The 15,170-nt window shown below is 42.1% G+C and overlaps 8 non-coding genes across 8 annotated transcripts; all 8 read left to right on the top strand.

Annotated features, from left to right (window-relative positions):
* The first annotated feature begins 1,047 nt into the window (after positions 1–1,047).
* trnae-cuc (transfer RNA glutamic acid (anticodon CUC)) lies at positions 1,048–1,119 on the top strand. Its single transcript has one exon. It is a non-coding gene; the product is annotated as a tRNA-Glu (tRNA).
* A 1,809-nt stretch (positions 1,120–2,928) lies between these two features.
* Positions 2,929–3,000, top strand: trnae-cuc (transfer RNA glutamic acid (anticodon CUC)). The gene has a single exon. It is a non-coding gene; the product is annotated as a tRNA-Glu (tRNA).
* A 1,816-nt stretch (positions 3,001–4,816) lies between these two features.
* On the top strand, positions 4,817–4,888 carry trnae-cuc (transfer RNA glutamic acid (anticodon CUC)). Its single transcript has one exon. It is a non-coding gene; the product is annotated as a tRNA-Glu (tRNA).
* Positions 4,889–6,704: 1,816 nt separating this feature from the next.
* Positions 6,705–6,776, top strand: trnae-cuc (transfer RNA glutamic acid (anticodon CUC)). The gene has a single exon. It is a non-coding gene; the product is annotated as a tRNA-Glu (tRNA).
* Positions 6,777–8,592: 1,816 nt separating this feature from the next.
* Positions 8,593–8,664, top strand: trnae-cuc (transfer RNA glutamic acid (anticodon CUC)). The gene has a single exon. It is a non-coding gene; the product is annotated as a tRNA-Glu (tRNA).
* Positions 8,665–10,480: 1,816 nt separating this feature from the next.
* On the top strand, positions 10,481–10,553 carry trnae-cuc (transfer RNA glutamic acid (anticodon CUC)). The gene has a single exon. It is a non-coding gene; the product is annotated as a tRNA-Glu (tRNA).
* A 1,814-nt stretch (positions 10,554–12,367) lies between these two features.
* Positions 12,368–12,439, top strand: trnae-cuc (transfer RNA glutamic acid (anticodon CUC)). The gene has a single exon. It is a non-coding gene; the product is annotated as a tRNA-Glu (tRNA).
* Positions 12,440–14,254: 1,815 nt separating this feature from the next.
* trnae-cuc (transfer RNA glutamic acid (anticodon CUC)) lies at positions 14,255–14,326 on the top strand. The gene has a single exon. It is a non-coding gene; the product is annotated as a tRNA-Glu (tRNA).
* The last annotated feature ends 844 nt before the right edge of the window (positions 14,327–15,170 follow it).

The following is a 15,170-nucleotide window of genomic DNA, read 5'->3' as shown; positions in this document are numbered from 1 at the left end:
TCAATATCAAGAAATACTTCTATTTGGCAAATGCAAAATACAAATCACGAGATTTGTTGCACGTTGGAAAAAAATCATGACAGGCAGTAGATGGGGATGTAGCTCAGTGGTAGAGCACAGTGCTTCTGTGCAAGATCCCAGTTCTGCATTACCTTTGAATCTAGATAACACATTTTGAAGCAATTTGAGTCATTTAGATGTATATAGCCCCGTAGGTATAATGCACTGGCCCCCTAAACCAGGTATTTTAGGTTCAAGTCCCATCGAAGGAGAGCACTCAGCAGAGTTGCGCAGCGGAAGCGTGCTGGGCCCATAACCCAGAGGTCGATGGATCGAAACCATTCTCTGCTAGAATGTGTTACTTTGCACTGATGGCTTTTCTAATCAGGATTAACCAAGCTAGTCAGCAAAGTGTAGGTTTATTCTCAACTGATGCCGATATAGATGATGGAAGCTGAGTGTCAGCGCGAGCTCCCAGTTCCACCTTCCATTTAATTGAGCAGCACTTTTATTTAATCCATCCTACATTGTCATTTCTTTTTTGGGGGGAAAAATAGCTGAGAAGGAACTCTTTCAAGACTATGTTACTTCACAAGTAATCAAAGTCAACGCTATGTTTAAGTAACTCTCTTGTCTTTAAGATAATGGTCCAGCAATCAGCACCTAGTAATATTGCATACTCATGCTGAACCAACAAGATGTAGGTCAAAAAAGGACTATGGTTACACATTTTGAAGCAATTTGAGTCTATTAGGTGTACAAAACCCCATCATTATAATGCACAGGACAATAGCCTCCAAAATCCCGTATTGTGGATTTCAGGTCCATGGTCTTATTGGCTGAACGACAAGCAACATACAAATCACGAGACTTTTTCCATTTAGAATGGGCTTCTTTCAATTACATGCAGAATCAAACACTTTTAGATTGGATTAAAAATGCTTGCTAACAAGCTGATTCCCCAAATATGCACTGTTTGGACTGTTCCTCAACTCTCAAACATCACTGAGGTCTACTTTATAATTCAATCAGTTGCTTTGTAATCCTTCCCATATGGTCTAGCGGTTAGGATTCCTGGTTCTCACCCAGGTGGCCCGGGTTCAACTCCCGGTATGGGAATATCCTGCTCTTGGAAGACTTGTATCCACATTACGCACAGGACATGTTGTGAAAACAAGTGTAAAAACCTTTAATTGGTGTCCAGCGAGGCATAGAAAAATATCACGCATTTGGGCGCAGCTTTAATATCTAGTAATCGACCTTTAGCTTTTCCATGCAGTCTAACAGTTGTTGGATTTGAATGCATCCCTTCACAGGGACACGAACCTAAATCTAGCCCCTTAGACCACTCGGCCAGAATATCTGGTAGGGATCCAACACAAACTCAGAATGGCCAGATAGTGCTTCTTACCCAAAATGTTTTCATGCACTCAGTCAAATGCTTTGTTTGAAACAAAACAATATCTCAAATTTGAGAGCAAAATGAACTGTATTCAATATCAAGAAATAATTCTATTTAGCAAAAGCAAAATACAAATCACGAGATTTGTTGCACGTAGAGTGGGCTTCTTTCCATTACATGCAGAACCAAGCACTTTTAGATAGTAAAAATGCTTGCTTAAAAGCTGGTGCCCCAACTGAGCACTGTTCCTTAACCTCTCCAACATCCATGAGGCTTATGTTACACTTCAATCTTTTACACTTGATTCTTACATTTCCCATATGCTCTAGTGGTTAGGATTTCTGTCAACTGGAATTGAATCCTGTCAGCAACGTCTGTTTGGGAGGACAACTTTCGTTCCATTTTATAAACCAGCATGTTTCATTTCTCAGCATTTCTTTCAGATCAAGGGCATATAGGAAATCCTGGGTTCAGTCCCCTGCAGCACCATTCAGTAGTCTGTTCATGGCACAAAGGGAAAGGTGTTGTCTCCAAACCTTGCTTGGAAAAAAATCATGACAGGCAGTAGATGGGGATGTAGCTCAGTGGTAGAGCACAGTGCTGCTGTGCAAGATCCCAGTTCTGCATTACCTTTGAATCTAGATAACACATTTTGAAGCAATTTGAGTCATTTAGATGTATATAGCCCCGTAGATATAATGCACTGGCCCCCTAAACCAGGTATTTTAGGTTCAAGTCCCATCGAAGGAGAGCACTCAGCAGAGTGGCGCAGCGGAAGCGTGCTGGGCCCATAACCCAGAGGTCGATGGATCGAAACCATCCTCTACTAGAATGTGTTTATTTGCACTGATGGCTTTTCTAATCAGGATTAACCAAGCTAGTCAGCAAAGTGTAGGTTTATTCTCAACTGACGCCGATATAGATGATGGAAGCTGAGTTTCAGCGCGAGCTCCCAGTTCCACCTTCCATTTAATCGAGCAGCACTTTTATTTAATCCATCCTACATTGTCATTTCTTTTTTGGGGGGAAAAATAGCTGAGAAGGAACTCTTTCAAGACTATGTTACTTCACAAGTAATCAAAGTCAACGCTATGTTTAAGTAACTCTCTTGTCTTTAAGATAATGGTCCAGCAATCAGCACCTAGTAAAATTGCATACTCATGCTGAACCAACAAGATGTAGGTAAAAAAAGGACTATGGTTACACATTTTGAAGCAATTTGAGTCTATTAGGTGTACAAAACCCCATCATTATAATGCACAGGACAATAGCCTCCAAAATCCCGTATTGTGGATTTCAGGTCCATGGTCTTGTTTGGCTGAACGACAAGCAACATACAAATCACGAGACTTTTTCCATTTAGAATGGGCTTCTTTCAATTACATGCAGAATCAAACACTTTTAGATTGGATTAAAAATGCTTGCTAACAAGCTGATTCCCCAAATATGCACTGTTTGGACTGTTCCTCAACTCTCAAACATCACTGAGGTCTACTTTATAATTCAATCAGTTGCTTTGAAATCCTTCCCATATGGTCTAGCGGTTAGGATTCCTGGTTCTCACCCAGGTGGCCCGGGTTCAACTCCCGGTATGGGAATATCCTGCTCTTGGAAGACTTGTATCCACATTACGTACAGGACATGTTGTGAAAACAAGTGTAAAAACCTTTAATTGGTGTCCAGCAAGGCATAGAAAAATATCACGCATTTGGGCGCAGCTTTAATATCTAGTTATCGACCTTTAGCTTTTCCATGCAGTCTAACAGTGGTTGGATTTGAATGCATCCCTTCACAGGGACACGAACCTAAATCTAGCCCCTTAGACCACTCGGCCAGAATATCTGGTAGGGATCCAACACAAACTCAGAATGGCCAGATAGTGCTTCTTACCCAAAATGTTTTCATGCACTCAGTCAAATGCTTTGTTTGAAACAAAACAATATCTCAAATTTGAGAGCAAAATTAACTGTATTCAATGTCAAGAAATACTTCTATTTAGCAAAAGCAAAATACAAATCACGAGATTTGTTGCACGTAGAGTGGGCGTCTTTCCATTACATGCAGAACCAAGCACTTTTAGAAAATAAAAATGCTTGCTTAAAAGCTGGTGCCCCAACTGAGCACTGTTCCTTAACCTCTCCAACATCCATGAGGCTTATGTTACACTTCAATCTTTTACACTTGATTCTTACATTTCCCATATGCTCTAGTGGTTAGGATTTCTGTCAACTGGAATTGAATCCTGTCAGCAACGTCTGTTTGGGAGGACAACTTTCAAGCTTTCGTTCCATTTTATAAACCAGCATGTTTCATTTCTCAGCATTTCTTTCAGATCAAGGGCATATAGGAAATCCTGGGTTCAGTCCCCTGCAGCACCATTCAGTAGTCTGTTCATGGCACAAAGGGAAAGGTGTTGTCTCCAAACCTTGCTTGGAAAAAAATCATGACAGGCAGTAGATGGGGATGTAGCTCAGTGGTAGAGCACAGTGCTTCTGTGCAAGATCCCAGTTCTGCATTACCTTTGAATCTAGATAACACATTTTGAAGCAATTTGAGTCATTTAGATGTATATAGCCCCGTAGATATAATGCACTGGCCCCCTAAACCAGGTATTTTAGGTTCAAGTCCCATCGAAGGAGAGCACTCAGCAGAGTGGCGCAGCGGAAGCGTGCTGGGCCCATAACCCAGAGGTCGATGGATCGAAACCATCCTCTACTAGAATGTGTTACTTTGCACTGATGGCTTTTCTAATCCGGATTAACCAAGCTAGTCAGCAAAGTGTAGGTTTATTCTCAACTGACGCCGATATAGATGATGGAAGCTGAGTTTCAGCGCGAGCTCCCAGTTCCACCTTCCATTTAATCGAGCAGCACTTTTATTTAATACATCCTACATTGTCAATTCTTTTTTGGGGGGAAAAATAGCTGAGAAGGAACTCTTTCAAGACTATGTTACTTCACAAGTAATCAAAGTCAACGCTATGTTTAAGTAACTCTCTTGTCTTTAAGATAATGGTCCAGCAATCAGCACCTAGTAAAATTGCATACTCATGCTGAACCAACAAGATGTAGGTCAAAAAAGGACTATGGTTACACATTTTGAAGCAATTTGAGTCTATTAGGTGTACAAAACCCCATAATTATAATGCACAGGACAATAGCCTCCAAAATCCCGTATTGTGGATTTCAGGTCCATGGTCTTATTGGCTGAACGACAAGCAACATACAAATCACGAGACTTTTTCCATTTAGAATGGGCTTCTTTCAATTACATGCAGAATCAAACACTTTTAGATTGGATTAAAAATGCTTGTTAACAAGCTGATTCCCCAAATATGCACTGTTTGGACTGTTCCTCAACTCTCAAACATCACTGAGGTCTACTTTATAATTCAATCAGCTGCTTTGTTATCCTTCCCATATGGTCTAGCGGTTAGGATTCCTGGTTCTCACCCAGGTGGCCCGGGTTCAACTCCCGGTATGGGAATATCCTGCTCTTGGAAGACTTGTATCCACATTACGCACAGGACATGTTGTGAAAACAAGTGTAAAAAGCTTTGATTGGTGTCCAGCGAGGCATAGAAAAATATCACGCATTTGGGCGCAGCTTTAATATCTAGTAATCGACCTTTAGCTTTTCCATGCAGTCTAACAGTGGTTGGATTTGAATGCATCCCTTCACAGGGACACGAACCTAAATCTAGCCCCTTAGACCACTCGGCCAGAATATCTGGTAGGGATCCAACACAAACTCAGAATGGCCAGATAGTGCTTCTTACCCAAAATGTTTTCATGCACTTAGTCAAATGCTTTGTTTGAAACAAAACAATATCTCAAATTTGAGAGCAAAATGAACTGTATTCAATATCAAGAAATAATTCTATTTAGCAAAAGCAAAATACAAATCACGAGATTTGTTGCACGTAGAGTGGGCTTCTTTCCATTACATGCAGAACCAAGCACTTTTAGATAGTAAAAATGCTTGCTTAAAAGCTGGTGCCCCAACTGAGCACTGTTCCTTAACCTCTCCAACATCCATGAGGCTTATGTTACACTTCAATCTTTTACACTTGATTCTTACATTTCCCATATGCTCTAGTGGTTAGGATTTCTGTCAACTGGAATTGAATCCTGTCAGCAACGTCTGTTTGGGAGGACAACTTTCAAGCTTTCGTTCCATTTTATAAACCAGCATGTTTCATTTCTCAGCATTTCTTTCAGATCAAGGGCATGTAGGAAATCCTGGGTTCAGTCCCCTGCAGCACCATTCAGTAGTCTGTTCATGGCACAAAGGGAAAGGTGTTGTCTCCAAACCTTGCTTGGAAAAAAATCATGACAGGCAGTAGATGGGGATGTAGCTCAGTGGTAGAGCACAGTGCTTCTGTGCAAGATCCCAGTTCTGCATTACCTTTGAATCTAGATAACACATTTTGAAGCAATTTGAGTCATTTAGATGTATATAGCCCCGTAGATATAATGCACTGGCCCCCTAAACCAGGTATTTTAGGTTCAAGTCCCATCGAAGGAGAGCACTCAGCAGAGTGGCGCAGCGGAAGCGTGCTGGGCCCATAACCCAGAGGTCGATGGATCGAAACCATCCTCTACTAGAATGTGTTACTTTGCACTGATGGCTTTTCTAATCCGGATTAACCAAGCTAGTCAGCAAAGTGTAGGTTTATTCTCAACTGACGCCGATATAGATGATGGAAGCTGAGTTTCAGCGCGAGCTCCCAGTTCCACCTTCCATTTAATCGAGCAGCACTTTTATTTAATCCATCCTACATTGTCATTTCTTTTTTGGGGGGAAAAATAGCTGAGAAGGAACTCTTTCAAGACTATGTTACTTCACAAGTAATCAAAGTCAACGCTATGTTTAAGTAACTCTCTTGTCTTTAAGATAATGGTCCAGCAATCAGCACCTAGTAAAATTGCATACTCATGCTGAACCAACAAGATGTAGGTAAAAAAAGGACTATGGTTACACATTTTGAAGCAATTTGAGTCTATTAGGTGTACAAAACCCCATCATTATAATGCACAGGACAATAGCCTCCAAAATCCCGTATTGTGGATTTCAGGTCCATGGTCTTATTGGCTGAACGACAAGCAACATACAAATCACGAGACTTTTTCCATTTAGAATGGGCTTCTTTCAATTACATGCAGAATGAAACACTTTTAGATTGGATTAAAAATGCTTGCTAACAAGCTGATTCCCCAAATATGCACTGTTTGGACTGTTCCTCAACTCTCAAACTTCACTGAGGTCTACTTTATAATTCAATCAGTTGCTTTGAAATCCTTCCCATATGGTCTAGCGGTTAGGATTCCTGGTTCTCACCCAGGTGGCCCGGGTTCAACTCCCGGTATGGGAATATCCTGCTCTTGGAAGACTTGTATCCACATTACGTACAGGACATGTTGTGAAAACAAGTGTAAAAACCTTTAATTGGTGTCCAGCAAGGCATAGAAAAATATCACGCATTTGGGCGCAGCTTTAATATCTAGTTATCGACCTTTAGCTTTTCCATGCAGTCTAACAGTTGTTGGATTTGAATGCATCCCTTCACAGGGACACGAACCTAAATCTAGCCCCTTAGACCACTCGGCCAGAATATCTGGTAGGGATCCAACACAAACTCAGAATGGCCAGATAGTGCTTCTTACCCAAAATGTTTTCATGCACTCAGTCAAATGCTTTGTTTGAAACAAAACAATATCTCAAATTTGAGAGCAAAATTAACTGTATTCAATATCAAGAAATACTTCTATTTAGCAAAAGCAAAATACAAATCACGAGATTTGTTGCACGTAGAGTGGGCGTCTTTCCATTACATGCAGAACCAAGCACTTTTAGATAGTAAAAATGCTTGCTTAAAAGCTGGTGCCCCAACTGAGCACTGTTCCTTAACCTCTCCAACATCCATGAGGCTTATGTTACACTTCAATCTTTTACACTTGATTCTTACATTTCCCATATGCTCTAGTGGTTAGGATTTCTGTCAACTGGAATTGAATCCTGTCAGCAACGTCTGTTTGGGAGCACAACTTTCAAGCTTTCGTTCCATTTTATAAACCAGCATGTTTCATTTCTCAGCATTTCTTTCAGATCAAGGGCATGTAGGAAATCCTGGGTTCAGTCCCCTGCAGCGCCATTCAGTAGTCTGTTCATGGCACAAAGGGAAAGGTGTTGTCTCCAAACCTTGCTTGGAAAAAAATCATGACAGGCAGTAGATGGGGATGTAGCTCAGTGGTAGAGCACAGTGCTTCTGTGCAAGATCCCAGTTCTGCATTACCTTTGAATCTAGATAACACATTTTGAAGCAATTTGAGTCATTTAGATGTATATAGCCCCGTAAGTATAATGCACTGGCCCCCTAAACCAGGTATTTTAGGTTCAAGTCCCATTGAAGGAGAGAACTCAGCAGAGTGGCGCAGTGGAAGCGTGCTGGGCCCATAACCCAGAGGTCGATGGATCGAAACCATCCTCTACTAGAATGTGATACTTTGCACTGATGGCTTTTCTAATCAGGATTAACCAAGCTAGTGAGCAAAGTGTAGGTTTATTCTCAACTGACGCCGATATAGATGATGGAAGCTGAGTTTCAGCGCGAGCTCCCAGTTCCACCTTCCATTTAATCGAGCAGCACTTTTATTTAATCCATCCTACATTGTCAATTCTTTTTTGGGGGGAAAAATAGCTGAGAAGGAACTCTTTCAAGACTATGTTACTTCACAAGTAATCAAAGTCAACGCTATGTTTAAGTAACTCTCTTGTCTTTAAGATAATGGTCCAGCAATCAGCACCTAGTAAAATTGCATACTCATGCTGAACCAACAAGATGTAGGTCAAAAAAGGACTATGGTTACACATTTTGAAGCAATTTGAGTCTATTAGGTGTACAAAACCCCATAATTATAATGCACAGGACAATAGCCTCCAAAATCCCGTATTGTGGATTTCAGGTCCATGGTCTTATTGGCTGAACGACAAGCAACATACAAATCACGAGACTTTTTCCATTTAGAATGGGCTTCTTTCAATTACATGCAGAATCAAACACTTTTAGATTGGATTAAAAATGCTTGCTAACAAGCTGATTCCCCAAATATGCACTGTTTGGACTGTTCCTCAACTCTCAAACATCACTGAGGTCTACTTTATAATTCAATCAGTTGCTTTGAAATCCTTCCCATATGGTCTAGCGGTTAGGATTCCTGGTTCTCACCCAGGTGGCCCGGGTTCAACTCCCGGTATGGGAATATCCTGCTCTTGGAAGACTTGTATCCACATTACGTACAGGACATGTTGTGAAAACAAGTGTAAAAACCTTTAATTGGTGTCCAGCGAGGCATAGAAAAATATCACGCATTTGGGCGCAGCTTTAATATCTAGTTATCGACCTTTAGCTTTTCCATGCAGTCTAACAGTTGTTGGATTTGAATGCATCCCTTCACAGGGACACGAACCTAAATCTAGCCCCTTAGACCACTCGGCCAGAATATCTGGTAGGGATCCAACACAAACTCAGAATGGCCAGATAGTGCTTCTTACCCAAAATGTTTTCATGCACTCAGTCAAATGCTTTGTTTGAAACAAAACAATATCTCAAATTTGAGAGCAAAATTAACTGTATTCAATGTCAAGAAATACTTCTATTTAGCAAAAGCAAAATACAAATCACGAGATTTGTTGCACGTAGAGTGGGCGTCTTTCCATTACATGCAGAACCAAGCACTTTTAGATAGTAAAAATGCTTGCTTAAAAGCTGGTGCCCCAACTGAGCACTGTTCCTTAACCTCTCCAACATCCATGAGGCTTATGTTACACTTCAATCTTTTACACTTGATTCTTACATTTCCCATATGCTCTAGTGGTTAGGATATCTGTCAACTGGAATTGAATCCTGTCAGCAACGTCTGTTTGGGAGCACAACTTTCAAGCTTTCGTTCCATTTTATAAACCAGCATGTTTCATTTCTCAGCATTTCTTTCAGATCAAGGGCATGTAGGAAATCCTGGGTTCAGTCCCCTGCAGCGCCATTCAGTAGTCTGTTCATGGCACAAAGGGAAAGGTGTTGTCTCCAAACCTTGCTTGGAAAAAAATCATGACAGGCAGTAGATGGGGATGTAGCTCAGTGGTAGAGCACAGTGCTTCTGTGCAAGATCCCAGTTCTGCATTACCTTTGAATCTAGATAACACATTTTGAAGCAATTTGAGTCATTTAGATGTATATAGCCCCGTAGGTATAATGCACTGGCCCCCTAAACCAGGTATTTTATGTTCAAGTCCCATCGAAGGAGAGCACTCAGCAGAGTGGCGCAGCGGAAGCGTGCTGGGCCCATAACCCAGAGGTCGATGGATCGAAACCATCCTCTGCTAGAATGTGTTACTTTGCACTGATGGCTTTTCTAATCAGGATTAACCAAGCTAGTCAGCAAAGTGTAGGTTTATTCTCAACTGATGCCGATATAGATGATGGAAGCTGAGTTTCAGCGCGAGCTCCCAGTTCCACCTTCCATTTAATCGAGCAGCACTTTTATTTAATCCATCCTACATTGTCATTTCTTTTTTGGGGGGAAAAATAGCTGAGAAGGAACTCTTTCAAGACTATGTTACTTCACAAGTAATCAAAGTCAACGCTATGTTTAAGTAACTCTCTTGTCTTTAAGATAATGGTCCAGCAATCAGCACCTAGTAAAATTGCATACTCATGCTGAACCAACAAGATGTAGGTCAAAAAAGGACTATGGTTACACATTTTGAAGCAATTTGAGTCTATTAGGTGTACAAAACCCCATAATTATAATGCACAGGACAATAGCCTCCAAAATCCCGTATTGTGGATTTCAGGTCCATGGTCTTATTGGCTGAACGACAAGCAACATACAAATCACGAGACTTTTTCCGTTTAGAATGGGCTTCTTTCAATTACATGCAGAATCAAACACTTTTAGACTGGATTAAAAATGCTTGCTAACAAGCTGATTCCCCAAATATGCACTGTTTGGACTGTTTCTCAACTCTCAAACATCACTGAGGTCTACTTTATACTTCAATCATTTGCTTTGTAATCCTTTCCATATGGTCTAGCGGTTAGGATTCCTGGTTCTCACCCAGGTGGCCCGGGTTCAACTCCCGGTATTGGAATATTCTGCTCTTGGAAGACTTGTATCCACATTACGCACAGGACATGTTGTGAAAACAAGTGTAAAAACCTTTAATTGGTGTCCAGCGAGGCATAGAAAAATGTCACGCATTTGGGCGCAGCTTTAATATCTAGTAATCGACCTTTAGCTTTTCCATGCAGTCTAACAGTGGTTGGATTTGAATGCATCCCTTCACAGGGACACGAACCTAAATCTAGCTCCTTAGACCACTCGGCCAGAATATCTAGTAGGGATCCAACACAAACTCAGAATGGCCAGATAGTGCTTCTTACCCAAAATGTTTTCATGCACTCAGTCAAATGCTTTGTTTGAAACAAAACAATATCTCAAATTTGAGAGCAAAATGAACTGTATTCAATATCAAGAAATACTTATATTTAGCAAAAGCAAAATACAAATCACGAGATTTGTTGCACGTAGAGTGGGCTTCTTTCCATTACATGCAGAACCAAGCACTTTTAGATAGTAAAAATGCTTGCTTAAAAGCTGGTGCCCCAACTGAGCACTGTTCCTTAACCTCTCCAACATCCATGAGGCTTATGTTACACTTCAATCTTTTACACTTGATTCTTACATTTCCCATATGCTCTAGTGGTTAGGATTTCTGTCAACTGGAATTGAATCCTGTCAGCAACGTCTGTTTGGGAGCACAACTTTCAAGCTTTTGTTCCATTTTATAAACCAGCATGTTTCATTTCTCAGCATTTCTTTCAGATCAAGGGCATGTAGGAAATCCTGGGTTCAGTCCCCTGCAGCGCCATTCAGTAGTCTGTTCATGGCACAAAGGGAAAGGTGTTGTCTCCAAACCTTGCTTGGAAAAAAATCATGACAGGCAGTAGATGGGGATGTAGTTCAGTGGTAGAGCTCAGTGCTTCTGTGCAAGATCCCAGTTCTGCATTACCTTTGAATCTAGATAACACATTTTGAAGCAATTTGAGTCATTTAGATCTATATAGCCCCGTAGGTATAATGCACTGGCCCCCTAAACCAGGTATTTTACGTTCAAGTCCCATCGAAGGAGAGCACTCAGCAGAGTGGCGCAGCGGAAGCGTGCTGGGCCCATAACCCAGAGGTCGATGGATCGAAACCATCCTCTGCTAGAATGTGTTTATTTGCACTGATGTTTTTTCTAATCAGGATTAACCAAGCTAGTCAGCAAAGTGTAGGTTTATTCTCAACTGATGCCGATATAGATGATTGAAGCTGAGTTTCAGCGCGAGCTCCCAGTTCCACCTTCCATTTAATTGAGCAGTATTTTATTTAATCCATCCTACATTGTCATTTCTTTTTTGGGGGAAAAAATAGCTGAGAAGGAACTCTTTCAAGACTATGTTACTTCACAAGTAATCAAAGTCAACGCTATGTTTAAGTAACTCTCTTGTCTTTAAGATAATGGTCCAGCAATCAGCACCTAGTAAAATTGCATACTCATGCTGAACCAACAAGATGTAGGTCAAAAAAGGACTATGGTTACACATTTTGAAGCAATTTGAGTCTATTAGGTGTACAAAACCCCATAATTATAATGCACAGGACAATAGCCTCCAAAATCCCGTATTGTGGATTTCAGGTCCATGGTCTTATTGGCTGAACGACAAGCAACATACAAATCACGAGACTTTTTCCATTTAGAATGGGCTTCTTTCAATTACATGCAGAATCAAACACTTTTAGATTGGATTAAAAATGCTTGCTAACAAGCTGATTCCCCAAATATGCACTGTTTGGACTGTTCCTCAACTCTCAAACATCACTGAGGTCTACTTTATAATTCAATCAGTTGGTTTGTAATCCTTCCCATATGGTCTAGCGGTTAGGATTCCTGGTTCTCACCCAGGTGGCCCGGGTTCAACTCCCGGTATGGGAATATCCTGCTCTTGGAAGACTTGTATCCACATTACGCACAGGACATGTTGTGAAAACAAGTGTAAAAACCTTTAATTGGTGTCCAGCGAGGCATAGAAAAATATCACGCATTTGGGCGCAGCTTTAATATCTAGTAATCGACCTTTAGCCTTTCCATGCAGTCTAACAGTGGTTGGATTTGAATGCATCCCTTCACAGGGACACAAACCTAAATCTAGCTCCTTAGACCACTCGGCCAGAATATCTAGTGGGGATCCAACACAAACTCAGAATGGCCAGATAGTGCTTCTTACCCAAAATGTTTTCATGCACTCAGTCAAATGCTTTGTTTGAAACAAAACAATATCTCAAATTTGAGAGCAAAATGAACTGTATTCAATATCAAGAAATACTTCTATTTAGCAAAAGCAAAATACAAATCACGAGATTTGTTGCACGTAGAGTGGGCTTCTTTCCATTACATGCAGAACCAAGCACTTTTAGATAGTAAAAATGCTTGCTTAAAAGCTGGTGCCCCAACTGAGCACTGTTCCTTAACCTCTCCAACATCCATGAGGCTTATGTTACACTTCAATCTTTTACACTTGATTCTTACATTTCCCATATGCTCTAGTGGTTAGGATTTCTGTCAACTGGAATTGAATCCTGTCAGCAACGTCTGTTTGGGAGCACAACTTTCAAGCTTTCGTTCCATTTTATAAACCAGCATGTTTCATTTCTCAGCATTTCTTTCAGATCAAGGGCATGTAGGAAATCCTGGGTTCAGTCCCCTGCAGCGCCATTCAGTAGTCTGTTCATGGCACAAAGGGAAAGGTGTTGTCTCCAAACCTTGCTTGGAAAAAAATCATGACAGGCAGTAGATGGGGATGTAGTTCAGTGGTAGAGCTCAGTGCTTCTGTGCAAGATCCCAGTTCTGCATTACCTTTGAATCTAGATAACACATTTTGAAGCAATTTGAGTCATTTAGATCTATATAGCCCCGTAGGTATAATGCACTGGCCCCCTAAACCAGGTATTTTACGTTCAAGTCCCATCGAAGGAGAGCACTCAGCAGAGTGGCGCAGCGGAAGCGTGCTGGGCCCATAACCCAGAGGTCGATGGATCGAAACCATCCTCTGCTAGAATGTGTTTGTTTGCACTGATGTTTTTTCTAATCAGGATTAACCAAGCTAGTCAGCAAAGTGTAGGTTTATTCTCAACTGATGCCGATATAGATGATTGAAGCTGAGTTTCAGCGCGAGCTCCCAGTTCCACCTTCCATTTAATTGAGCAGTATTTTATTTAATCCATCCTACATTGTCATTTCTTTTTTGGGGGAAAAAATAGCTGAGAAGGAACTCTTTCAAGACTATGTTACTTCACAAGTAATCAAAGTCAACGCTATGTTTAAGTAACTCTCTTGTCTTTAAGATAATGGTCCAGCAATCACCACCTAGTAAAATTGCATACTCATGCTGAACCAACAAGATGTAGGTCAAAAAAGGACTATGGTTACACATTTTGAAGCAATTTGAGTCTATTAGGTGTACAAAACCCCATAATTATAATGCACAGGACAATAGCCTCCAAAATCCCGTATTGTGGATTTCAGGTCCATGGTCTTATTGGCTGAACGACAAGCAACATACAAATCACGAGACTTTTTCCATTTAGAATGGGCTTCTTTCAATTACATGCAGAATCAAACACTTTTAGATTGGATTAAAAATGCTTGCTAACAAGCTGATTCCCCAAATATGCACTGTTTGGACTGTTCCTCAACTCTCAAACATCACTGAGGTCTACTTTATAATTCAATCAGTTGGTTTGTAATCCTTCCCATATGGTCTAGCGGTTAGGATTCCTGGTTCTCACCCAGGTGGCCCGGGTTCAACTCCCGGTATGGGAATATCCTGCTCTTGGAAGACTTGTATCCACATTACGCACAGGACATGTTGTGAAAACAAGTGTAAAAACCTTTAATTGGTGTCCAGTGAGGCATAGAAAAATATCACGCATTTGGGCGCAGCTTTAACCGTTTAGGCGCCAGAGATTATGGATGAAATAAATGTATAAATAAAAAACTTCCTGAGATACAGAGAACTGAAGCCGGGGCACAGCTCTGGGTCGGCAGTGCCCCTGGAGGCCCGTAGAAGCTCCACACTCCAGTTGATTCTTGGATAAAAGGGCACCCAGCCGGTCTCGAACTCGCGTGAGGCGGAGCAGGGATCATCCACCCCGCACACGGCCAGACTTTGCCCGGCCAGGGAGCACCTTCTGCGGGTCGGAGGCTCCGGGTCGGAGCCCCTGGAGCCTGGAGCCCTCACCGGGCCCCGAACTCGGCTGCCGGAGGCAGTGCAGTGCCTCATGGATAAAAGGGCACCCAGCCGGTCTCGAACTCGCGTGAGGCGGAGCAGGGATCATCCACCCCGCACACGGCCAGACTTTGCCCGGCCAGGGAGCACCTTCTGCGGGTCGGAGGTTCCGGGTCGGAGCCCCTGGAGCCTGGAGCCCTCACCGGGCCCCGAACTCGGCTGCCGGAGGCAGTGCAGTGCCTCATGGATAAAAGGGCACCCAGCCGGTCTCGAACTCGCGTGAGGCGGAGCAGGGATCATCCACCCCGCACACGGCCAGACTTTGCCCGGCCAGGGAGCACCTTCTGCGGGTCGGAGGCTCCGGGTCGGAGCCCCTGGAGCCTGGAGCCCTCACCGGGCCCCGAACTCGGCTGCCGGAGGAAGTGCAGTGCCTCATGG

Source organism: Eucyclogobius newberryi, unplaced genomic scaffold (assembly GCF_026437365.1).
Source record: "Eucyclogobius newberryi isolate DKJ021-1_F unplaced genomic scaffold, fEucNew1.0.hap1 SCAF_29, whole genome shotgun sequence".
Taxonomy (NCBI): domain Eukaryota; kingdom Metazoa; phylum Chordata; class Actinopteri; order Gobiiformes; family Gobiidae; genus Eucyclogobius; species Eucyclogobius newberryi.
This window is presented reverse-complemented; position numbering and strand designations above follow the sequence as displayed.